The sequence below is a fragment of the Hyla sarda genome, chromosome 12 (genome assembly GCF_029499605.1).
Source record: "Hyla sarda isolate aHylSar1 chromosome 12, aHylSar1.hap1, whole genome shotgun sequence".
NCBI classification, from domain to species: Eukaryota; Metazoa; Chordata; class Amphibia; order Anura; family Hylidae; genus Hyla; species Hyla sarda.
In genome coordinates this window covers 9443125-9469186 of record NC_079200.1, presented here as the reverse complement: position 1 = coordinate 9469186, position 26062 = coordinate 9443125, and the positions used below count along the sequence as shown (strand labels likewise).

General features: G+C 46.6%; 1 long non-coding RNA gene across 2 annotated transcripts; it reads right to left on the bottom strand.

Annotated features, from left to right (window-relative positions):
- Positions 1 to 340: 340 nt before the first annotated feature.
- LOC130296532 (uncharacterized) lies at positions 341 to 25199 on the bottom strand. 2 transcript variants are annotated; one of them, XR_008849227.1, is made up of 3 exons: positions 24644 to 25199; positions 23106 to 23244; positions 341 to 463 (listed from the first exon to the last, which is right to left on the bottom strand). It is a non-coding gene; the product is annotated as an uncharacterized LOC130296532 (long non-coding RNA). The 2 variants fall into 2 exon arrangements; XR_008849226.1 differs by lacking the exon at positions 341 to 463 and adding an exon at positions 16898 to 17801.
- Positions 25200 to 26062: the final 863 nt, after the last annotated feature.

Here is a 26062-nt window from a genome sequence, read left to right as displayed (position 1 = left end):
GTGCGTCTATAGGTTCCCATAATGTGCGTCTATAGGTTCCCATAATGTGCGTCTATAGGTTCCCATAATGTGCGTCTATAGGTTCCCATAATGTGCGTCTATAGGTTCCCATAATGTGCGTCTATAGGTTCCCATAATGTGCGTCTATAGGTTCCCATAATGTGCGTCTATAGGTTCCCATAATGTGCGTCTATAGGTTCCCATAATGTGCGTCTATAGGTTCCCATAATGTGCGTCTATAGGTTCCCATAATGTGCGTCTATAGGTTCCCATAATGTGCGTCTATAGGTTCGCTATGCTTTTCAGTGAGCTGGGATATTTGCTGATGAAGCTTTATATTTACCTGTTTAGTTTAGTCTTCAAGCACTGGAGTGAAATGTTGCGCTTCTCCTCTACATACCGCACGGTCCACATGGGTCACCGCTAACCCTTTGTTTTGTAGTTCTGTCTTCAGAACTTTGACCTATATGGTTAATATTATAATAGTTTAAACAATTGTTCAAGTCACCTGAGTTCTCCCCCCAATAACCCGTTACCCAGCTCTTTTTTATTTACTTTTATTCAGAATTGTCCCATCTGCTTCTTCCTTCATGCTCTTCTGTAGTATTTTTGCTGATAGGTAATTCTGTATAGATGCGCCCCATAGAGTTTGGCGCTCCCCACTCTCCGTGCCTGTCCATATTCCATACTAAACATTATATCTCCATATAAATGTGAGATCCTCAAGAAGCGGTCGGACCCTCATATCTCTTCTATAGGGGAAGGGTAGGAAAAATGTATCATCTCCACAGTTCTGACCCTTAAAGGAATACTCTGGCCCTATCCAAAGGATAGGGGATGAGATGACTGATCGCAGGGGTCTGGCCGCTGGGGACCCGCGCATTCTCCCTGCTGCACCCAGAGTTCATTTAGAGCGTCGGGTTCAGCACCGGAAGCTCGTGACCTCTCAATCCCGCCCCGCTCGTGACGTCACGGCCACGCCCCCTCAATGCAAGTCTATTGGAGGGGCGTGATGGCCGTCATGCCCCCTCCCATAGACTTGCATTGAGGGGGCGTGGCCATGACGTCATGTGCCTCCACCCCGCATCACCATTCATCCGGCATGGAGCGAAGTGCGCTCCATGCACCGGATGTCTGGGGTGCCGCAGCCAAGATCCCCGCGATCAGACATCTTATCCCCTATCCTTTGGATAGGGGATAAGATGTCTAGTGGCGGAGTACCCCTTTAAGGTATAAGAATAGATGGCAAGACAGTATAAAAGTAGACCTGTCGTTTTCAAAAACTTTTTTTATAATCTAGAAAATACCATTATATGGTGGCCCAGTACGGGAGGTGTTACCCCGTACCCCTGCTGCCCTGCAGTTTCCCCTGGGCCCCCTCTGCATCTATTCTACTGTAATTGTATATTATCCCCTATGTTATGTATATGTGGTGAGCTGGGGTGTTGCAACAGTGTAACAGGGTCTGGTGGTATTAACCCTGTGGGGTAAGGTGTTATTAACCCCTGATTATTCATGACGCCAGGATGTGGTTCTTCCGGTATGGTAACCGCCGTCAACCAACCCAATAACGGTCTTCAATAAAGGAACGTCCACAGCAGGAATTATGAAAGAACTGGAACTTTTACTTGTTATTCTTAAGAAACAGTCTTTAAAGTTATGCAGTTTTTCTAGAGGCAACCGGGACCCAGGATACCTTGCAGGCTTGCTGGTACTTGTAGTATTGAGAATATCTATGCAGGCCACTGTGCTACTAATATTATTCTTGAGTTGAGTAGTAGTCACTAGAATTGTAGGTAGAGCTTGATAACTCATGATTTGAAGTGGCTGCAGGTTCTTTAGGCTTTGGCCTAGATGAGATGGTGCAGGAATTGATGCTGCTTTAGTGTACAGAATGAGAAGCAGGAACTAAGAGAGTTCCGGAACAAGAGAGAGAATTTAGAGACTACACCCCCTTATATACTAGGGGGGCTGGACTAAAGCCCATTGGTTGCAAAGCCTGTAGGTCCTGTACCCAGGGCACTCTGGGTATATCACATGATAGTGGATCACACGACCCAGGAAGGTACGATACATTTTATATATTTGTACAAACTTTATGTATAATGAACAATATTCAAATAATATATACAATGCATTTATATGAAGCAGTAACTGATGATCAAGGGGGGAAGCCCTGCAGTAGAGCCCTATGGACTGCAGGGACTCTTCCTGAGGGGACATAGGGCTGGTACAGGACCATGTCCTGTACCAGGACACCACATACATAAGTATGTTGTATCTTTACCCAGGAGGTATCAGTGACCAGGAGACTTAAGGATGACCAATGGGACCCCCCCAGGGTCTCCCCCATAAAAGCCTTGGGAGGAGTCTCTTACGCTCTTGATTTCCACTTAAGTCTTTGCTGAGGTCCAGTGCAGTCAAGTCCTAGAGTGTAGAAGGCCCTGCCGACAACCGGCCCAAAAATGGCAGGAAAATAAATGGAATGTCCACAGCAGAATTTGTGAGATAACTGGAACTTTTGCTTAACTTCTTGTTCGAACAGTCTGTACAAATATACAGTTTCTCTTGAGGTAACCGGGATGCAGGTTCCTCACAGGCTTTGCTGGGACTAATAGTCTTGAGCTTTAAGCAGGCCACTGTGCTGCTAATTATATGATTTGAGTTGAATAGTAGTCACTAGGAATTTGTAGATAGAGCTTGGTAACTCACGGTTTTAGTGGCTGCTGGTCCTTTAGGCTTTGGTCTAGTTGAGATGAATTGAGATATGCTGATTGTGCTTGCTTCAGTGTACAGCAGGAAGAGAGAAGAGAGTGAATTTAGTGACTACAGCCCCTTATATATCAAGGAGGCTGGACTAATCCCATTGGCTGCAAAACCTGTAGATCCTGAACCCTGAGAACTCTGGGTACAACACATGACATCATCACATGACCCAGGAAGGTCCTAAATATCTGTACAACCATTACAATATATCACGTGACCTAGGTAGGTCCTATACATTTGTACACTATACAGAAATACATTTATATGAGGCAACCAAGGGGCAAGCCCTGCAGGAGAGCCCTGGGGAATGGAGGGACTCTAACTGAGGGGACTTTAGACAGGGACAGGAGGACAAAGTCCTGTACCGGGACACCAGATCTACAAGTAAGCTACAGTCACAGCTTAGGCTGCATTCACACTTCGTTTTTACATTACGGGTGCCGGATTTGGCTGGGGGAGGGGCAAACCGGGCTCTCCCGTACCCCAGCCGGACCAGCGCTGAACTCCATTTACTTTAATGAGCCGACTGGAGTCAAACGGGGACTCCAGTCAGCTCATTTTTCACCCGTATGCGGTTTCCTGACCGGACCTAAAACCGTAGTATGCTACGGTTTTTGGTCCGGTCACAAAACCGGACATGGGTCAAAAATGAGCCGACCGGAGTCACCGTTGGACTCTGGTCGGCTCATTAAAGTAAATGGAGTTCAACGCTGGTCCGGCTGGGGTAGGGGAGAGCCCGATTTGCCCCTCCCCCAGCTGGATCCAGCACCCGTAATGTAAAAACGAAGTGTGAATGCAGCCTTAGTCAGTCTCAAGTCAAGTCAGTCACAGTTATCTATTGTCAAGTCAGAGTGGCCTGCACTAAAATTGTCCAAATCTACTGCTAGACCCAGCAAGCCCTTAAAGGAGAACTCCGGAATAGGAAAATTATCATCCATACTACTGGCAGTAAATAAAATAGACAGGTACATACCTTCCTTCGCTCCCCCAGTGCCTCCGGTAACCGGCTCCGGCCTCCGCCGTGATCCTCTTCCTGGTTGCCGGTGGTCGGCGAGTCAGGCAACCAGAAAGAGGATCGCGGCAGAGGCCGGAGCTGGTTACCTCAGTAAAAGAAGTGTGAGTTGACAAGCAGGGCTCTGTATAGTGAGGACAAGCAGGGCTCTGTACACTGAGGACAAGCAGGGCTTTGTACACTTCGGACAAGCGGGGCTCTGTACATGGAGGACAAGCAGGGCTCTTTACACTGAGGACAAGCAGGGCTCTGTACACTGAGGACAAGCGGGGCTCTGTACATGGAGGACAAGCAGGGCTCTTTACACTGAGGACAAGCAGGGCTCTGTACACTGAGGACAAGCAGGGCTCTGTACACTGAGGACAAGCAGGGCTCTGTACACTGAGGACAAGCAGGGCTCTGTGCACCGAGGACAAGCAGGGCTCTGTACACTGAGGACAAGCAGGGCTCTGTAAACTGAGGACAAGCAGGGCTCTGTAAACTGAGGACAAGCAGGGCTCTGTACACTGAGGACAAGCAGGGCTCTGTACACTGAGGACAAGCGGGGCTCTGTACACTGAGGACAAGCGGGGCCCTGTACACTGAGGACAAGCGGGGCCCTGTACACTGAGGACAAGCGGGGCCCTGTACACTGAGGACAAGCGGGGCCCTGTACACTGAGGACAAGCACAGAGATACAGGCAATAGCTGCAGGGACAATACATATACATCATTATGCTATCCCAAAAATATAGACATTTTGTAACCAATATATATTACAAATATACATATAATGGTATTATCTACATTAAATAAAACTTTTTGCAAGTGCCAGGTATACTTTAACTTATAATGGAATAGAATGCTGCTGTGTATGTTGCTGTGACCACTCCTTTACTAATCCAAGGGGGGTTACGCACTCCCACCAGAGATGCTGAGCTGGTTGATTCACAGTTTTGTGGGAAAAGATCCAGAATAACCTGTATCATTTTTTAGTGACACTTTAGGTTCATGAGTCTGGGGGGTGGTCTCACTTAATGATTGACAGCTACCTCTAGGGCCTAGGCTAATGAGTCTGTGGGTGGTCTTACTTAATGATTGACAGCTGCAACTATGCTAATGATTCCAGGGGAGGGAGTCTCACTTAATGATTGACAGCTGTCTCTAGGCTATGGAGTCTGGGGGGAGGTCTCACTTAATGATTGACAGCTGTCTCTAGGCTATGGAGTCTGGGGGGAGGTCTCACTTAGTGATTGACAGCTAGCTCTAGGCTAATGAGTCTGGGGGGGGGGGGTCTGACTTAAATGACAGCTAGCTCTAGGCCAATGAGTCTGGGGGGAGGTCTCATTTAATGATTGACAGCTGTCTCTAGGCTAATGAGTCTGGGGGGAGGTCTCACTTATTGATTGACAGCTAGCTCTAGGCTAATGAGTCTGGGGGGAAGTCTCACTTAATGATTGACAGGTAGCTCTAGGCCAATGAGTCTGGGGGGGTGGTCTCACTTAATGATTGACAGGTAGCTCTAGGCTAATGAGTCTGGGGGGAGGTCTCACTTAATGATTGACAGCTAGCTCTAGGCTAATGAGTCTGGGGGGAGGTCTCACTTAATGATTGACAGCTAGCTTAAGGCTAATGAGTCTGGGGGGAGGTCTCACTTAATGATTGACAGCTAGCTCTAGGCTGAGTCTGGGGGGGGGTGGTCTGACTTAAATGACAGCTGTCTCTAGGCTACTGAGTCTGGGGGGAGGTCTCACTTAATAATTGACAGCTAGCTCTAGGCTAATGAGTCTGGGGGGAGGTCTCACTTAATGATTGACAGCTAGCTCTAGGCTAATGAGTCTGGGGGGAGGTCTCACTTAATGATTGACAGCTAGCTCTAGGCTAATGAGTCTGGGGGGAGGTCTCACTTAATGATTGACAGCTAGCTTAAGGCTAATGAGTCTGGGGGGAGGTCTCACTTAATGATTGACAGCTAGCTCTAGGCTGAGTCTGGGGGGGTGGTCTGACTTAAATGACAGCTGTCTCTAGGCTACTGAGTCTGGGGGGAGGTCTCACTTAATAATTGACAGCTAGCTCTAGGCTAATGAGTCTGGGGGGAGGTCTCACTTAATGACTGACAGCTAGCTCTAGGCTAATGAGTCTGGGGGGGGGTGGTCTGACTTAAATGACAGCAACCATCATGCTTATATGTCCAGCGGCAAATGAGTCTGCGGTGGGGGGGGGGGGGGGGGGCTTGGTCTTACTTAGTGATTGACAACTACCTCTATATAAGTACAACCCCCGGCTACTCCTGCTCTCTCAATATGACAGTTCTTCTCTGACAATCTATAGTCCCGCCTGTTAACCAGTTCTGCCGGCCCTCAACAATTTACACCACATTCACATAATGATAATATTTTCTTAAATAACAACATATTAGGAAATGACTGTTTATGCAATTCCCTATGATATGAGATTCCTCCAGACCGGAGATGGCCCCAGCGCCTTTCCCTGTTCGGAACACTACGGAGCAGAGTCACAATTTCCACCTTTCATTTTGTTATTTATTCGTCCTGTGAAGAAAGTGTCAACTCTAACTTTCCATTCACATCCCCAAACCAGAGTTCAGCAATGTCCGTGTTCTTTTATTTTTTAGTGTTTTTTTACACATTTTGATAAATTAGGGCCTATGTCGTGTGTAATATTGTAATGTCTGATACTTGTCTTTATTTGTGCCCCTAAAATCTGTTGGCGCCATATTAATCAATATTATCATTATTTTTTATTATTCATCATTAAAGGGGTACTCCGCCCCTAGACATCTTATCCTCTATCCAAAGGATAGGGGATAAGATGTCAGATCGCCGGGGGGGTTTGCCGCTGGGGACCCCTGCAATCTCCCTGCAGCACCCAGCGTTCGTTTACAGTGTCGGGTGCAGTGCCAGAGGCTGGTGATGTCACGGTCATGCCCCGCTTGTGACGCCCACTCAATGCAAGTCTATGGGAGGGGGCGTGACGGCAGTCACGCCCCCTCCCATAGACTTGCATTGAGGGGGCGTGACCGTGATGTCATGAGACTCTTGCGCTGCACCTGACACTGTAAACGAACACTGGGTGCAGGAGGGAGATCGCGGGGGTTCTGCCGCTGGGGACCCAGATCCTTTGGATAGGGGATAAGATGTCTAGGGGCAGAGTACCCCTTTATATTATTATTGTAACAGGGTTTTGGGATGAACAACTATATCCCTGTAGTCTCTTACCCTTGTTACCTCTCCGTTCTTGGCCGGAAAATCCTGAGCCTCTGCTACCTGGGAGCTGGGATATATATCTGTGGCAGTGCCTCCACCCAACAGATCATCCGGGGTATAGATGTGGAGTCCCCCTGGGAATATCCCTGAGATATTAATATGAAAGAAAAGGAATGTCCAGCGCCAACTCGTGAAAAGGAACTTCATTATTCAGTTGCCATGGGAAACAACAGGAACTCAAGTAACGTGACGCGTTTCGGCCCACAAGGCCTTAGTCATGCGGGCCGAAACGCGTCACGTTACTTGAGTTCCTGTTGTTTCCCATGGCAACTGAATAAAGAAGTTCCTTTTCACGAGTTGCCGCTGGACATTCCTTTTCAATCATATGTCATGTGGACGAGTACTGATCCAATCCGAGCGCAAGTACAAGGGTGAGCTGGATACATCTGTTTCTATTTACTACTATTGAGAGATTAATAAAACAGACACCAAGCTAAAGGCTGGGTTCACATCACGTTTTCTCCCATACGGGAGCGCACACGGCAGGGGAGAGCTAAAACCTCGCGCTCCCGTATGCTTTCGTATGCGCTCCCGTATATAATTCATTTCAATGAGCCGGCCAGAGTGAAACGTTCGGTCCGGTCGGCTCATTTTTGCTCCGCAAAAATGAGCCGACCGGACCGAACGTTTCACACCGGCCGGCTCATTGAAATGAATTACATACGGGAGCGCATACGAAAGCATACGGGAGCGCGAGGTTTTAGCTCTCCCCTGCCGTATGCGCTCCCGTATGGGAGAAAACGTGATGTGAACCAAGCCTAAGGCTGCATTCACACCACGTTTTGCAGTACAGTTCCCGTATCAGGTTTTTCATGAAAAACGGATTCCTCAAAACCGGACTAAACTGTATCAAAACGTGTGTACAAATTTGAACCCTTATACGGTTTGAAAAATGATGTCCGGCTTCATCTGTTTATTTATTTATTTATTTTTTAAGTATAAGTTTCTAACTTTTCATTTCATTTGGTGTGCACTGCGCATGTGCAAACTCAAAAACCGTATTGTGCAAATTGGATGGAACCGTACGCACGTACGGTTCTCTACGGTTCTCACTGACTCCCATGTTAAAGGAACCGTGGTAGGCTACGGTTTTGGGTACGGAAAAAATTGACAAAACTGTACAAGACGCAAAGAGTACACAACCGGATGCATCTTTTGGCGTACGGTTTTCAATGGAGAGTCAATGCATACGGTTTTCAATACGGTTCTGTACGGTTTTCAAATTGAAAGTGTATACGGGAACTGTATTGCAAAAACGTGGTGTGAATGCAGCCTAACTTGATACAAACTTTGTATTGCATCAAGGAAAACAACCATGCATGACATAACAAACAGTAAGGTATAGCATACAGTATCTTAAATAGTCTTGTTTGTTCACACTGTCTGAGTCTAGTCTAGTTTTACCTGTGCTCTGTTTGTTATAATTCCTGTTTGGTATCCTGGAGTCTATTTAGACTCATCTGGTTCTGGTCTAGAGTTTCATGTATTATATTTCTGATCCCTACTGGGTCAGCATCCTGACAACACGGGGGAGTGTGCCCGCTGGCCATTAGTCTATTTGGTTTTATTATGCCGTCTACTCCTTTTGTGGTGTGGGGTGTCCAGTTTGTTTGTTCTGTGTCCCAGTGTGAACAGTGTCCTATGTTCCTTATCAGTTCAGTGTTCTAGCTTTCAGTTCTTCTGCTCATCCCCTGCAATTCCTGGTTTCTGCTGTATACTCGTACCATGCCTAATCTTGTTCATTTATCATGTCTGCCGTTTATCTGATATCTGGTTTATGAACTGTTTGTTAATACACTATATTCTGCCCTGTTAGTATTTGTATCCTGTCTGGTATATCTGGTTGTCTGGTAGTTTTCTGTTTCCGTTTCTGGCCTGTGACCGACTATATATATTATTTGTTTTTACGCCACTGCACTGTAGCGCAGGAAGGGACCGGCTCCAAGTTGTTGATTCACCGCTTAGAGTGTATGGGCAAGTAGGCAGGGAGAGTGTTTTTAGGGTCAGTTTAGGGCTCACTCTCCCTGTCCCCCCTAGTCGGTCATGACATACACCCTTCTCATTGGAAAAGACAATAATACTTAATTGGTAACTGTAAGATCCAACAAAAAAATATATATATATGTTACTCAGTATCCAATTCTAACCATTTACACGTAATTTTTATGCCTATATTTATTATAAAAATCCCTCTTTTCATTAGCTCACAGTGTTAGAAATCCTCTCAGGGGAAGGGGGTGAGCCTCTCCTTTGTGATGGTGGGAGGTGATTGGTATGTGGTGCGAGGGGGCGTGTCCCTTCCTTATAATATTGGGAGGTGATTGGTGTGTAGTAGGGGGCGTGTCACTCCCTTGTGATGGTGGGAGGTGATTGGTGTGTGGTGGGAGGGGGCGTGTCACTCCCTTGTGATGGTGGAAGGTGATTGGTGTTTGGTGGGAGGGGGAGTGTCCCTCCCTTGTGATGGTGGGAGGTGATTGGTGTGTGGTAGGGGGGGGCGTGTCCCTCCTTTGTGGTGGTGGTAGGTGATTGGTGTGTGGTAGGAGGGGGCGTGTCCCTACCATGTGGTGGTGGTAGGTGATTGGTGTGTGGGGGGAGGGGGCGTGTCCCTCCCTTGTGATGGTGGGAGGTGATTGGTGTGTGGTAGGAGGGGGCGTGTCCCTCCCTTGTGGTGGTAGGTGATTGGTGTGTAGTAGGAGGGGGCATGTCCCTCCCTTGTGATGGTGGGAGGTGATTGGTGTGTGGTAGGAGGGGGCGGGTCCCTACCTTGTCCCTTGTGGTGGTGGTAGGTGATTGGTGTTTTGTAGGAGGGGGCATTTCCCTCCCTTGTGATGGTGGAAGGTGATTGGTGTGTGGTGGGAGGGGTCATGTCCCTCCCTTTTTATGGTGGAAGGTGATTGGTGTGTGGTGGGAGGGGTCATGTCCCTCCCTTTTTATGGTGGAAGGTGATTGGTGTGTGGTAGGAGGGGGCCTGTCCCCCCTTATGATGGTGGAAGGTGATTGGTGTTCTGTAGGAGGGGGCGTGTCCCTCCCCTGTGATGGTGGAAGGTGATTGGTGAGTGGTGGGAGGGGGCGTGTCCATCCCTTTTGGTGGTCTGCTTATGTAGCCTTGTCCATGAGTTATCTCTTGTCCATGGACAAGCCTGATGCTGCTGCAGGACTGGTTAGTGCCCCAGTAGCTATGAGGACCCCTAGTGTTGACATTTTTTAGGGATTATTTTCTTTATTAAATATTCAATTTATTAAAGAACCATATCACAAAAGGTCTTTAATTTTCATCAGTAACAACATATAAAACGTTTGACAGCCCAACATATCATATACAGCACATACCAGTGACTACCAAAGACCTGAACAGAGGTCAGGACATTTTGGAATATTGCCGTTCAGATGGTCCGCGAGAGTCATGACCACCTTGACAATACTTAATAATAATCCCAGATGTGGAAAACTCCTCTAATAGAAGGTGCAGGAAGTCGGAGCCATTTGTTCTCCATCTCATCCATTATGGGCGAGATCACAATCCCTGGTATCTCATTGTTATGGTTCCTCCGACAGCTCACACAATGGCTTTACTGATTGTCCTGTAAATCAGCTTTCCCCCCAAAGGACTATTCTGTATATACAAGGAAACATACCAAATATTAACCCTTTTGTCCCCATCATAAATATAAATGCCATTGGGGGACATCTGTCTTCATCAGAAGTTCTTTCTTATTCTTGTAAGCGTACCTTCAATTTAGTTCCCTCCATTCATGTGTAATGTGCACAGAGGTGATAGATCAGTGGTCTCTAACTGTGGCCCTCCAGATGTTGCAAAACTTTGACTCCCAGCATGCTTGGACAGCCAAAAGCCTGTGTGCCTTCTCCAGAGGATCCACACTGTCCCTGAAAAGTAAATCCAGGCTTCCCTCTCATCTCATCCCTTTGTGCCGTGGTCTCAACCTGTGGCCCTACAGATGTTGCAAAACTTCAACTCCCAGCATGCCCGGACAGCCAACGGCTGTCCGAGCATGCTGGGAGTTGAAGTTTTGCAACATCTGTAGGGCCACAGGTTGAGATCTCTGTGATAGATACTACAGTAGTATACAAAAAACTGACTCTATTTGTGCCTTTTAAAAGGGTACTCACTTTTTAAATCAACTGGTGCCAGAAAGTTAAACAGATTTGTAAATTACTTCTGTTTAAAAATCTTAATCCTTCCAGTACTTATCAGCTGCTGTATAATACAGAGGAAGTTCTTTTCTTTTTGAATTTCCTTTCTGTCTGGCCACAGGGCTCTCTGTTGACACCTCTGTCCATGTCAGGAACTGTCCAGTACAGGATAGGTTTGCTATGGGGATTTTCTCCAGCTCTGGAAAGTTCCTAAAATGGACAGAGGTGTCATCAGAGAGCACTGTGGTCAGGCAGAAAAGAAATTCAAAAAGAACTTCCTCTGTAGTATATAGCAGCTGATAAGTACTGGAAGGATTAAGATTTGTTTAATAGAAGTAATTTACAAATCTGTTTAACTTTCTGGCACCAGTTGATAAAAAAAAAAAAAAAAAAAAATAGAAATTCCACCGGAGTACCCCTTTAACCCCTTCATGACCCAGCCCATTTTCACCTTCATGACCTGGGCATTTTTTGAAAATCTGACCACTGTCACTTTAAACATTAATAACTTTAAAATGCTTTTACTTATCATTCTGATTCCGAGATTGTTTTTTCGTGACATATTCTACTTTATGTTATTGGTCAAATTTCACTGATATTTGTATCCTTTCTTGGTAAAAAATCTAAAAATTTCATGAAAATTTTGAAAATTTTGCATTTTTCTAACTTTGAAAGTCTCTGCTTGAAAGGAAAATGGATATTCCAAATAAATTACATATTGATTCACATATACAATATGTCTACTTTGTGTTTGCATTAAAAAATTGACAAGTTTTTACTTTTGGAAGACACCAGAGGCTTCAAAGTTCCGCAGCAATTTTCCAATTTTTCTCAAGATTTTCAAAATCGTAATTTTTCAGGGCCCAGTTCAGGTTGGAAGTGGATTTTAAGGATCTTCATATTAGAAATACCCCATAAATGACCCCATTATAAAAACTGCACCCCCCAAAGTATTCAAAATGACATTCAGTAAGTGTTTTAACCCTTTAGGTGTTTCACAGGAATAGCAGCAAAGTGAAGGAGGAAATTCTAAATCTTCATTTTTTACACTCGCATTTTCTTGTAGACCCAATTTTTGAATTTTTACAAGGGGTAAAAGGAGAGAAATCACCCTAAAATTGGTAACCCAATTTCTCTTGAGTAAGGAAATACCTCATATGTGTATGTCAAGTGTTCGGTGGGCGCAGTAGAGGGCTCAGAAGGGAAGGAGCGACAATGGGATTTTGGAGAGTGAGTTTTTCTGAAAGGGTTTTTGGGGGGCATGTCCCATTTAGGAAGCCCCTATGGTGCCAGAACAGTGGACCCCCCCACATGTGACCCCATTTTGGAAACTATACCCCTCATGGAATGTAATAAGGGGTGCAGTGAGCATTTACACCCCACTGGCGTTTGACAGATATTTGAAACATTGGACTGTGCAAATCAAAAATTTTATTTTTCATTTTCACAGACCACTGTTCCAAAAATCTGTCATACACCAGTGGGGTGTAAATGCTCACTGCACCGCTTATTACATTCCGTGAGGGGTGTAGTTTCCAAAATGGGGTCACATGTGGATATTTATTGTTTTGCGTTTGTCAGAACCGCTGTAACAATCAGCCACCCCTGTGCAAATCGCCTCAAATGTACATGGCGCACTCTCCCTTCTGGGCCTTGTTGTGCGCCCCCAGAACACTTTGCGCCCACATATGGGGTATCTCCGTACTCAGGAGAAATTGTGTTACAAATTTAGAGGGTCTTTTTTCCCTTTTACCTCTTGTGAAAATTAAAAGTATAGGGCAACACCAGCATGTCAGTGTAAAAAATTAATTTTTTTACACTAACATGCTGGTGTAGACCCCAACTTCACCTTTTCATAAGGGGTTAAAGAAGAAAAAGCCCCCCAAAATTTGTAAGGCAATTTCTCCCGAGTACGGCGATACCCCATATGTGTCCCAAAACTGTTGCCCTGAAATACGACAGGGCTCCAAAGTGAGAGAGCGCCATGCGCATTTGAGGCCTGAATTAGGGATTTGCATAGGGGTGGACATAGGGGTATTCTATGCCAATGATTCCCAAACAGGGTGCCTCCAGCTGTTGCAAAACTCCCAGCATGCCTGGACAGTCAACTGCTGTCCGGCAATACTGGGAGTTATTATTTTGCAACAGCTGGAGGCTCCGTTTTGGAAACAGTAGCGTACCAGACGTTTTTCATTTTTTGGGGAGGGGGGGCTGTGTAGGGGTATGTGTATATGTAGTGTTTTTTACTTTTTAGGTTAGTGTCAGTGTAGTGTAGTGTTTTTAGGGTACAGTCACATGGGCAGAGGTTCACAGCAAGTTTGCCGCTGGAAGTTTGAGCTGCAGCGCAAAATTTGCGCCATCTCAAACTTGCAGCACTCACTGTAAACCTCCGCCCATGTGAGTGTACCCTGTACATTCACATTGGGGGGAGGGGGCAAACATCCAGCTGTTGCAAACTCCGAGCATGCCCTTTGGCTGTCCGTGCATGCTGGGAGTTGTAGTTTTGCAACAGCTGGAGGAACACTGGTTTGGAAACACTAAGTTAAGTAATAAACTTTCAAGTGTTTTGCAACCAAACTTAGTGTTTCCAAACCAGTGTGCCTCCAGCTGTTGCAAAACTACAACTCCCAGCATGCATGGTCTGTCAGTGCATGCTGGGAGTTATAGTTTTGCAACAATTGCAACAGCTGGAGGCACTGAGGTAGGAAACGGATAATGTTTCCCAACTAGTGTGCCTCCAGTTGTTGCAAAACTACAACTCCCAGCATGCCCAGACTGCCAAGGCATGCTGGAAGTTGTAGTTCGGCAATATCTGAAGGATCAGATGTTGCCGAACTACAACTTCCAGCATGCTTGGGCAGTCTGGGCATGCTGGGAGTTGTAGTTTTGCAACATCTGGAGGTCCACAGTTTGGAGACCACTGTATAATGGTCTCCAATCTGTGCTCTTCCAGATGTTAGAGAACTACAACTCCCAGCATGCCTGGACAGACTGAGCATGCTGAGATTTGTAGTTTTGCAACATCTGGAAGAGCACAGATTGGAGACCATTATACAGTGGTCTCCAAACTGTGGACCTCCAGATGTTGCAAAACTACAACTCCCAGCATGCCCAGAAAGCCAAAGGCTGTCTGTGCATGCTGGGAGTTGCAGTTTTGAAACTCTCAGAGGCAGCAGTGAGATCGCTTTACGGCGATCTCACTGCTGCCAATGAAGATGCCGCCCTGCTGCCGGAAACTCACCTCCGGGACGCAGCGCAGCCGGGACCGCATGGAGGACGCCGGGACCGCTCGGGACACCGCTCAGACGGGTAAGTGATGCCGGGGGACGGGTCAGGGACACTTAGCAGAGCGGTGTGTGTCCCGATCCCCGTGATCGGAACTCACACACCGCGCTGCTAAGTATTCTGATAGCGAAACGCTGCTATCAGCTAGTCAGAGTTGACCAGCTGATAGCAGCGATCGCTGGGGGGGGGGGGGGGGGGGGGACGAAACCCCCGGTGGTCGCACGGTAAGATGGCTGGCTATCAGTGATAGCCACCATCTTTCCGGGCGCTGCGGGATGCCGCGAGTAGCGGCAGTAATGTCCATGACGTACCTGTATGTCATGGGTCGGGAACACCTTGCCACCCATGACGTACAGGTATGTCATAGGTCGGGAAGGGGTTAAAGGGGTATTTCAGGAAAAAACTTTTTTATATGTCAACTGGCTCAGAAAGTTAAACAGATTTGTAAATTACTTCTATTAAAAAATCTTAATCCTTTCAGTACTTATGAGCTTCTGAAGTTAAGGTTTTTCTTTTCTGTCTAAGTGCTCTCTGATGACACGTGTCATCAGAGAGCACTTAGACAGATTTACAAATCTGTTTAAAGGGGTTATCCAGGAAAAAACTTTTTTTTATACATCAACTGGCTCCAGAAAGATAAACAGATTTGTAAATTACTTCTATTAAAAAATCTTAATCCTTTCAGTACTTATGAGCTTCTGAAGTTAAGGTTGTTCTTTTCTGTCTAAGTGCTTTCTGATGACACGTGTCTCATGGAACCGCCCAGTTTAGAAGAGGTTTGCTATGGGAATTTGCTTCTAAACTGGGCGTTTCCCGAGACACGTGTCATCAGAGAGCACTTAGACAGAAAAGAACATCCTTAATTTTAGAAGCTCATAAGTACTGAAAGGATTAAGATTTTTTAATAGAAGTAATTTACAAATCTATTATTCTTTCTGGAGCCAGTTGATGTATAAAAAAAAAGTTTTTTCCTGGATAACCCCTTTAAGGGCAACTCCAGTGATGGCTCAGGTAGCAGGATTTCATTTGTATTTGCATTTTTGCTCTGCCATCCAAATTTGAGACTTGCGTAAGACGGAATTCAATTTACGCATTTGGCGGAAGCCCCAGAATTATTGAACACAGTAGTCTTGCGCAAGTCTTAAGTTGGGGCAACGGTGCAAAAATGTCATCATTGAAGTTGCACTTTAAAGGAGAAGTCTCATCCTACAAGAATAAAGAAAGCCCCCAGAAAGTACAAAATGGGAGAGGAGGGGGCACATGACAGAGGGTGTAGGTAGCGGACATAGGGTTAACAGGTTAGAATTAGGCTGGGGGAAGAGGGGTTAAAGTGGGAGGAGCTAAGCAGGTAAGGGACTTGGGGGTTTGCAGGAACAGGAAGAGGAGGAGTCATTCCGGGGAGAAAAGCCGTGTCCCGCCCGTCCTTTGAGCTGGTGATGGTGGTTTTGGGGGTTTGTTTTTCGTGGGGGGGCTTGGTAATATTATGTCACGGTGGCATGAGCTGGAGGGGGATTTGGAGGCATGCTGGAAGGATGGTGGAGGTCCTGGTCATAATGGCCGGGGGGAGCTGGGTTGGTAGCCAGCTAATCATGGGGGTCCCTAGCGGAAGGGACAGAGTTGATCTCCGAAGGTGGTGCCTTTGGGTCAGGTGATGGTCGACCAAGGCCAAAGTAGGAGAAAGTGCTTGGACGAGGAGCTGCCTTCAGGTCCCCTTCCAGAATGGGGAGGGTTATGTATTTTTGGATGGGAGGTTATGTTAACCCTGGATCAGGTGTTTGAAATTCTGTTATTTATTTTTTTATTTAATTTTGTTGTTGTTTATTAACCCCTTAACGACCACGGACGTAAATGTACGTTCTGGTTTGGCGGGACTTACCGCACCAGGACGTACATTTACGTCCTGTGTATGACCGCGAGCATCGGAAGGGTGCTCGCGTCATACACGGCAGGTTCCGGCTGCTAGCATTGCAGCACTTTGATTGGATGATCGGATCGCCCGCAGCGCTGTCGCGGGGATCCGATCATCCAGCATGACAGCCGGAGGTCCCCTCACCTGCTCCGGCCATCTCCCGGGGTCTGCTCTGGTCTGTGATCGAGCAGACCAGAGCAGAAGATCAACGATAATACTGAGCAGAGCTGTGTCCTGTGCACAGTATTAGCAATCAAACGATTGCTATAGATAGTCCCCTATGGGGACATAAAAAAATGTTTAAAAAAAAGTTTAAAAATGTAAAAATAAAAAGTAAAAAAAAAAGGTGAAAAATCCCCTCCCCCAATAAAAATGAAAATTGTCAGTTTTTCCCATTTTACCCCCAAAAAGCGTAACATTTTTTTTTAATAAACATATTTGGTATCGCCGCGTGTGTAAATGTCCGAACTATCAAAATATAATGTTAATGATCCCATACGGTGAATGGCGTAAACGTAAAAAAAATTAAAATTCCAAAAATGCTGCTTTTTTGTCACACATTTTATTAAAAAAAAATTTATAAAAAATGATCTAAAAGTTTTATATATGCAAATGTGGTATCTAAAAAAAAGTACAGATGACGGCGCTAAAAATGAGCCCTCATACCGCCCTATATACGGAAAAATGAAAAAGTTATAGGTGCTAAAATAGGGCGATTTTAGATTACTGATTTTGTACAAAAAGTTTTAGATTTTTTTTAAGCGGTACAGAAATATAAAAGTATCTACCCATGGGTATCATTTTAATCGTATTGACCCACAGAATAAAGAACACGTGTCATTTTTACCGTAAAGTGTACGGTGTGAAAACAAAACCCTCCAAAATGTGCAAAATTTTGGTTTCCATTTAAATTTTCTTCCCTAAAAATTTTTTTGGGGGGGGGGTTCGCCGCACATTTTATGGTAAAATGAGAGGTTTCATTACAAAGTACAATTGGTCACGCAAAAAACAAGCCCTTATATGGGTCTGTAGATGGAAAAAACAGGCAAGGAGGAAAAAAACGAAGACGCAAAAAAAAAAAATTGGCCTGGTCCTTGAGGTGAAAATGGGCTTGGTCATTAAGGGGTTAAGAGTAAAATGTTATATAATTGTTATTTTGTTAATAAAACGGTTGGTCCCCTGTGGCCTTTGCACAATACGAAGAGTCTGTGGTTATTGGTGGGGATGGTGGTAAGTAGAAGGGTAGTCAGGGTGCAGGGAAAGCGTAACTCTACTCTCCGCTAGTCAGGAGCCCCACAGCTTCTCTTGTGATGTTTTTGATCTTCATATTGAAGCCTGTGAAGATGCGAGGGACATTATTCGGAGTCGAATTTGTCTTCACATCCAGAGGGCTGGGGCTGGTTCCTCGGCTCTGCAGAAACAATATAAAGGAAATGGAATGACTGAATCACGGCCTCTTGTTGATGCCAAGCAGAATTTATTTTTTTTACCATTGGACGTACAGTAAGAAGACTATTATTTGTGAGTATTTAGTGTTTTAAAGATTTTAGTTCACAGTGAAATTGCCCTTAAAGGGGTAGTCCAGTGCTGAAAAACGTATCCCCTATCTCAGTGGTCTTCAACCTGCGGACCTCCAGATGTTGCAAAACTACAACTCCCAGCATGCCCGGACAGCCAACGGCTGTCCGGGCATGCTGGGAGTTGTAGTTTCGCAACATCTGGAGGTCCGCAGGTTGCAAACCACTGCCCTATCTTAAGGATAGGGGATAAGTTTGAGATTGCGGGGGGTCCGACAGCTGGGGCCCCCCCGCGATCTCCTATACAGGGCCCCGGCTCACTGGCCAGATAGCGGGTGTCGGCCACCGTACGAAACGGCGGCCAACACGCCCCCTCAATACAGCGCTCCGGCTCTGCCATAGACTTGTATTGAGGGGGCGTGTCAGCTGCCGCTTCGTGCCGTGGTCGACACGCCCCCTTCCCGTGGGCTGTCGGGGCTCCGTACAGGAGATCACGGGGGGCCCCAGCGGTCGGACCCCCCGTGATCTGAAACTTATCCCCTATCCTTAGGATAGTGTATACGTTTTTCAGCACTGGACTACCCCTTTAACCCCTTCCCAACCCCTTGAATTTCACATTTTCGCTCACGTTTTCTTCCTCTTTACCTTCTAAGACCCAAAACATTTTTATTTTTTCACTTAATAAAGTGGCACCTCTTTTCGGGACAACTTCACCTGTTAGTGCTACCCTTGAGGAAATTCAGAAGGGAGAATTTGAGTGCGGAATCCCATAGAAGTCTGTGGGCTTCAATTTGAGGCGGAATTCCGCAAGCGGAAATTTTGCCGTGTGAATAGACCCTTAGGTGCAATTCCGGATTCCGCATGGAAATTGCGCCATGCGACCGAGGCTCCTGCTTTTACATACCCCTGGTGCGCACCACTCGTGCCCCTTATATTAATTGTTCAGTAAACATACAGAACTCTTGAATACGTTCTTACACAAGTTCCCAGGATCTGACCCTACATCAGTCTTTCCACGCAGTGAAGTATGTGATCCCCACTTACCTCCCCATAGTCGGAGCATTAGTCAGCTGAGGCCGGACCTGCTCCGGGATTCCGATTCACAAGGTAAAGTTCAGGAATAAACACATTTATTGCTGCGGCTTTTTCCATTTTCCATAAGTTGTTGTTGGAGACGTGATGTTTCCTGGAACGCTGCCAAGAGGGGGATGCCTTCATACAGATTTAACCCTTTGGGTGCCGCCATCCTCCCTCCTTAACACAGATGTTACCACACCGCTCCCCATTTTTCATTTTTTTCTCCAAACAGATTGGAAATAGCTCCTAGCACTGAGGATCGTGGAATGTACTTGTTATAATTCCGCCATTATGGACACCTCATTACCCTTTATGTACCTCTGTATATATATAACACACACATATATATATATATATATATATATAATTAAATATATGTATATGTGAATCCACTCCTCATATCCATATATATATATATATAGCAACAGAAGAATGCAGCAGCACACTGCCAGCACAAAGATATAGATGAAACATGAACATGCAGATAAAACATGGAGAGCTATACAGCTATGGTGTAATAGATGCAAATGTGAAACTTTGAAATAGTGAGGCACTTAGCTCGCAAATTTGTCTCCGCCGGCGGTCAAATAGCTTGGACCGTCCCACCGCGATAAGGTGGCCTCATTGGGACGGACCCTACACTGTGAATATGCCTCTGTGTGAACAGAGCTTACTGAACTGTTCACACAGAGGCATATTCACAGTGTAGGGTCCGTCCCAAGGAGGCCACCTATTTGGACGGTCCAAGCTATTTGACCGCCGGCGGAGACAAATTTGCGAGCTAAGTGCTTCACTATTTCATAGTTTCACATTTGCATCTATTACACCATAGCTGTATAGCTCTCCATGTTTTAACTGCATGTTCATGTTTCACCTATATCCTTGTGCTGGCAGTGTGCTGCTGCATTCTTCTGTTGCTGTATATTTAGCCTAGTAGCGTGCACCTGCAGGCCAGGTCCATATAATAGTTTGGTATCAACTAAAGTGCTGGCTGACTTATTCTTTGTCTGTATTATATATATATATGTGGTAACTGCCTTGGGGTGTTGCTTCGGTATATGAGGGGTTAATTTAACCCTTGTCACTCGTGACGCCAGGGTGAGGGTTAATACGCTGAGGTAAATCTTCGGCCTATCGCCACCCTTCCCAGAAATGATAGGTGCGTGCTTAAATGAATGAAGGTCCACAATAGAGATGAACTTGAACTTGCATAAACTTTACTGAGGTACTTGCGGTACATCCAATTAACAGCAACAGTCTTAGCAATACAGAACGGCAGTGATTGACAGATGCTGAGGACCATTAATTTATCCAAAGGATTATTAGAATTAGGATTGGTGCAGAGATCCGTCCGGATTTAGGGGTCTATTTAGGTCCGGTGATCTTGCGGAGTTAACAGGGATTGAGATAACTCACAGTTTTGTAAAGATGGCCGTTGCCGCAAGGCTTGGGCCTAGTCACTGCTGATGACAGCTGCGCAGATCCTCCTCCATCAGCAGCCCACAAGGAAAGAGATGCTGCTTGCTTGGCAGCACAGGAACAAGAGAGCGATTAATGGCTGCTGCTCCCTTATATGGGCAGGGGCAGGGCCGTTTTGTTATGGTCCGTGCCAGCTGTCACTCACCGTTACAATGCATGGTGGGCAATCACCTGACTTCCTCCAAAGGTCCTTGAACCAGAAAACCAAAGAGCTCTGGAACGCATCACGTGACCCACAGGTCCTGCGACGCCACAACAAGGTAAGTACACTTTATCTACATATTTACACATTGAACTTGAATAATGTTAACTATTAAAGGGGTGACAAGGGGCTAACTATTGATGAGGACCCCACCGGTACCTAGGGACTCTGACTTTGGGGACCTCACCACAAGGTAACGGATGCAATCCGGTACCGGTAAACCACATATATATATACAGTACCTCCCACCATATATGAATCCACTCCTAGATACATATATATCAGTATCTTCCATAAGTGAGTCCACCCCTAAGTGGAAATATCCAAATTAGGCCCAATAAGCCATTTTTCCTCCCCGACATCATGTGACTCGTTAGTGTTTCAAGGTCTCAGGTCTGAAGAGGGAGCAGGTGTTTTAAATTTGGTGTTATCACTCTCACACTCTCTAATACTGGTCACTGGAAGATCAACATGGCTCCTTATGGCAAAGGATCTGAACAAAAAGAACTGTTGCTCTACATAAAGATGGCCGACGCCATAACAAGATTGCCAAGACCCTGAAACTGAGCTACAGAACGGTGGGCAAGACCATACAGCGGTTTCACCGTACCGGTTCTACTCATAACAGGCCTTGTCATTTTAGATTGAGTTCCTTTTTATCAGCATCATAAGTTGTCTATAGAAATAGACATATGAGTGCTGCCAGCATTGCTGCAGAGGTTGATGGAGTGGAGGAGGTCAGCCTGTCAGTGGTCTGCATGGCTGTTGCCCTAGAAGGAAACCTCTTCTAAAGATGAAGCACAAGAAGACGGAAAACAGTTCGCTGAAGACAAGCAGAATAAGGACATGGAGTACTGGAACCATGTCCTGTGGTCCATGGAGACCAAGATATTTGGTTCAGATGGTGTCAAGCGTGTGGGGCCAACCAGGTGAGGAGAACAAAGACAAGTGTGTCCTGTCTACAGTCAGTCATGTCTTGGAGCAGAGGTTTAAGGCTGTCTGCCTCCTGGTACAGGACTGTATTTACAGCATATCAGCACTTTAATTAATGTTACATCTTATACGCACTTTGTCTTTTATACTTTGTATTATTTTAAGCTGATTGAGCGCCCACTGCCATATTTCTCAGTATCCTGTCTGTGTCTCCACTCCATGTCCTCCATTATATGGTGAATCATGGGTCATTTTTTTAAATGTATGTTTTTGTGAATGTTTTCTCAATAAAGCTTTATAAATTGATCTGTACACGCCTTTTTTCATTTTTGTTCATGAGTCAGTCATGGTGGTGGAGTGTCACGGGGGGGGGGCTGCATTAGTGCTGATGGCACTGGGGGGGGGGGGCTATAGATCATAGAGGGAACCATGAATGCCAACATGTTCTGTGATAATACAAAGAAGAGCATGATGCCCTCCACTTAGAGACTGATAATGACCCCAAAACACCTCCAAGACCACCACAGCCCTACTAAGGGTGCTGAGGGTAAAGGTGATGGACTGGCCAAGTATGTCTTCAGACCTAAACCCTATTGGGCATCTGTGGGGCATCCCCAAACATAAGGTGATGGAGTAAAAGGTCTTTAACATCCACCAGCTCTGTGATGTCATTACAGAGGAGGGAAGAGGACTCCAGGGACAACCTGTGAAGATCTGGTGACCTCCATGCCCAAGAGACTAAAACAAGACACAGACATCGCTCCGTAGTGTGATACCATTGTAAACCAGGATTGATACAATAAAAGTGACGCTAACCACATAAAGTTACACTCCACCAAGTGTAACTATGGAAAAGAGTAGTGGTTTTGGGTGTCTGCAGCCGATCCACATCCAACCTCAAATATAAAAACCAAGATTCCTCCAACGTTACAACAGGATTCATGGATACACAGACTAGAGGGATCTCAAGATCAATCACCCATGATGCAACGCGTTTCAGGCATGATGAAGCAGTCTTACTGTGAAACGCGTTGCATCATGGGTGATTAAACTTGGGATCCCTCTAGTTTGTGTGTCCAGCGCCTCTGAATCCCGTCGTTACATTGAAGGAATTTTGGCTTTTACAAGAGACTTAAAGGGAAACTCCAGTACCAAAGAACTTATCCTCTATGCACAGGATAGAAGATAAGTGTCTTATCGCGAAAGGGTCCGTCAGCCAGGACCTCAAGCTATCTCCAGCCCGGTGCACCGGAACTCTCCATACACAGAATGGTCACCATACAGATCTTACCGATGATAGGCGTATTAGTCCAATCACCTCAGAATTCCTACGCCATTTCGGATGTCCTCTCTGATGGGGCCGCCCCTTAAGAAAGGACATTTGAAAGGATGTAGGGAGTCAGAGGCGGGTGGATTACTACGCCTATTATGGGTAAGATCTATATGTTGCATGTAAAACATATAAGAAGTTTTTGAATCTTAGTCCTGTGGTTATTCTTCAACCTACTTCCAGCAGCTTTGTGTCTGGTCTTGCTCCACTTTTCGGCCTATAAACCCTTTGCCCTTTACTTTTGACACATAAATGGTCTCGGTCATTTCACACAACGTTCCTCCTTGTGATGATCACATCTGTAGTTATCCTCCTCCTGCAAGTACAAAAAAAAGGGTGTGAAAGGCGCCAAGAGCCCAGAGCGACCCGTACAGACAGACGCTACTGTCAGGTTGATTTGATTTGTTGTAATTCCAAGGTAATAGACAGTGGCCCCGTTTATATACTGTGGACTAGAACTGCGTTGCCCGGGGCCACTGTTTCTTTCTTTGAATGCAATTATTAAAGCATGAACACACCTTAAAGGGATACTCCGCTGCTCAGCGTTTGGAACAAACTGTTCTGAACACTGGAGCTTGCGCTGGGAGCTCGTGACGGCATAGCCCCGCCCCCTCATGACATCATTCCCCGCCCCCTCAATGCAAGTCTATGGGAGGGGGCGTGATGGCTGTCACGTCCCCTCCCATAGATTTGCATTAAGGGGGTGGAGCGTGATGTCATGAGGGGGCGGGGCTATGACGTCACAAGCTGCTCCGAGCTACTCTGCTGCTCAGCGTTTTGGAACAAACTGTTCCGAACGCAGGAGCCGGTAGCTTGTGACGCCATAGCTCCACCCCCTCATGAGATCACGCCCCGCCCTCGTCATGAGGGGATGGGGCTATGACGTCACGAGCTGCTCCGAGCTACTCCGCTGCTTAGCATTTGGAACAAACTGTTCCGAACGCAGGAGCCGGTAGCTTGTGACGCCATAGCTCCACCCCCTCATGAGGTCACGCCCTGCCCTCGTCATGAGGGGACGGGGCTATGACGTCATGAGCTGCTCCGAGCTACTCCGCTACTTAGCGTTCCGAACGCAGGAGTCGGGAGCTCGTGACGCCATAACCCCACCCTCTCAGGAGGTCACGTCCAGCCCCCTCAATGCAAGTCTATGGGAGGAGCCCCCTCCCATAGACTTGCAATGAGGGGGCGGGGCATGATGTCACGAGGGTGGCGGAGCTATGATGTTATGAGCTTCCGGTGCAGGCTCTTTGTTCCAAACGCTGAGCAGCTGAGTACCCCTTTAAGGGGTCGGGTGATTTCAGATACAAGTAGTCATCTAGGAATAGCAGAGACCCCTGGAAGTGCCAGGGAATTGATACACGAAAGGCTGGTGCAACCTCCAGAATAATGCCTCGGCATGGAGCACGGTGTGGTACACAGTCCAAAAGAGCAAGTAAATGTCTTTCTCCTGTTCAAAGTCCCACCAAGTGTGAGTGTAACCAGTAAACTTGTATAAACTTGTGAAAACCCCCTGGGATTATTGAGGTGTATAATCCTGCGAGTACACAATGGCCCTCATTTACAAAGACTGGAGTGTCGGTTACGGTTAGGGTTTTTCAGTGTACTCGTCTTTTTTTTCCTTGTGATTTACTAATCTGTCGCATGTGTCGGGCGGAGTACCCCTTTAAATACTCTGCCAAGGCCGGTTCCGTTGCCTGGGATGACCTTTTCCCCACCTGCTGTAATATTGATGTCAGACCATTATCGCCGCTTCATCATTTTACTCCTGGATGGGATTCTTCTGATTCTTCGTGTATCTCAGATAATCTGCTGACGATCCCTCTGTATAAAGCCTCCAACTTCTCCTCGAGCTGAACTTTGGCGTTGACCGGGAGGAGGAGGCGTTGACCGGGAGGAGGAGGCGATTCTCAGCTATGCCCGGAATGTGTCCGATCATTGGCCCCTTTTGCCCAATACATAACTGGCACCTTCTTTGTCAGGTACCTGGAGAGTGTTGAACAGGACAAGAGCCTCAGAAATTCCATTCCCTCCCAGCATTCCAAGCAATCTCGGTCACCATGGAGATCTCCTTTTATCGGCTGGGGAGAGGCTTCTTGGGTCAGAACTCCAGAGACTCCTCAAAGTTTCGCACTGTCCTGTTAGGAGGGGGCGAGATCAAGTACCAACCAGCAAACCCAAATTCCTGTTGCTGGGCGTGGCCTGAGTAAGCGTTCCAAAAAATATGTGTCCAAATAGGGCAGAGAAGCATTCTTATTATTTTGGACGAATAAAAACAAATATAAACATTATCGCAGTTTGCTCCTTTACCCTATATTTTACATACCGTATTTTTCGCCGTATAAGACGCACTGGGGAGGGAAAAGTTGGTGCGTCTTATACGGCGAATACACACCTATCGTGGCGGTCCCTGCGGCCATCAACGGCCAGGACCCGCAGCTAATACAGGACATCACCGATCGCGGTGATGCCCTGTATTAACCCTTCAGATGCGGCGATCAAAGCTGACCGCCGCGTCTGAAGGGAAAGTGACACTAACCCGGCTGTTCAGTCGGGCTGTTCGGGACCGCCGCGGTGAAATCGCGGCGTCCCGAACAACATACAGGACACCGGGAGTGACCTTACCTGCCTCCTCGGTGTCTGCTCCGTGCCGCGATCCCCTGCATGGCCGGCGCTCTACTTCATCGTCATCACGTCGTCGCGCACGCCGTCCCGTCATCCAATAGGAGCGGCGTGCGTAGCGACGTCATGGCGGCGACGGAGAGCAGGCTGGCATCAGAGACGTTCCAGAGCAACGGGAACGCGGCGACAGCGATGGAGGGCGACATCCGGGGCAGCGGCGACGAGCGGTGACGGGTTCGGAGCGGTGGGGACAGGTGAGTACAACTTCCTATACCAGTGGTCTTCAACCTGCGGACCTCCAGATGTTGCAAAACTACAACTCCCAGCATGCCCGGACAGCCAACGGCTGTCCGGGCATGCTGGGAGTTGTAGTTTTGCAACATCTGAAGGTCCGCAGGTTGAAGATCACTGTCCTATACTTTACATTGTATTTGGTTCAGAATCTTTATTTTCTAGATTTTTATCCTATAAAATTAGGTGCGTCTTATATGGCGAAAAATACGGTAGTTAGTGCA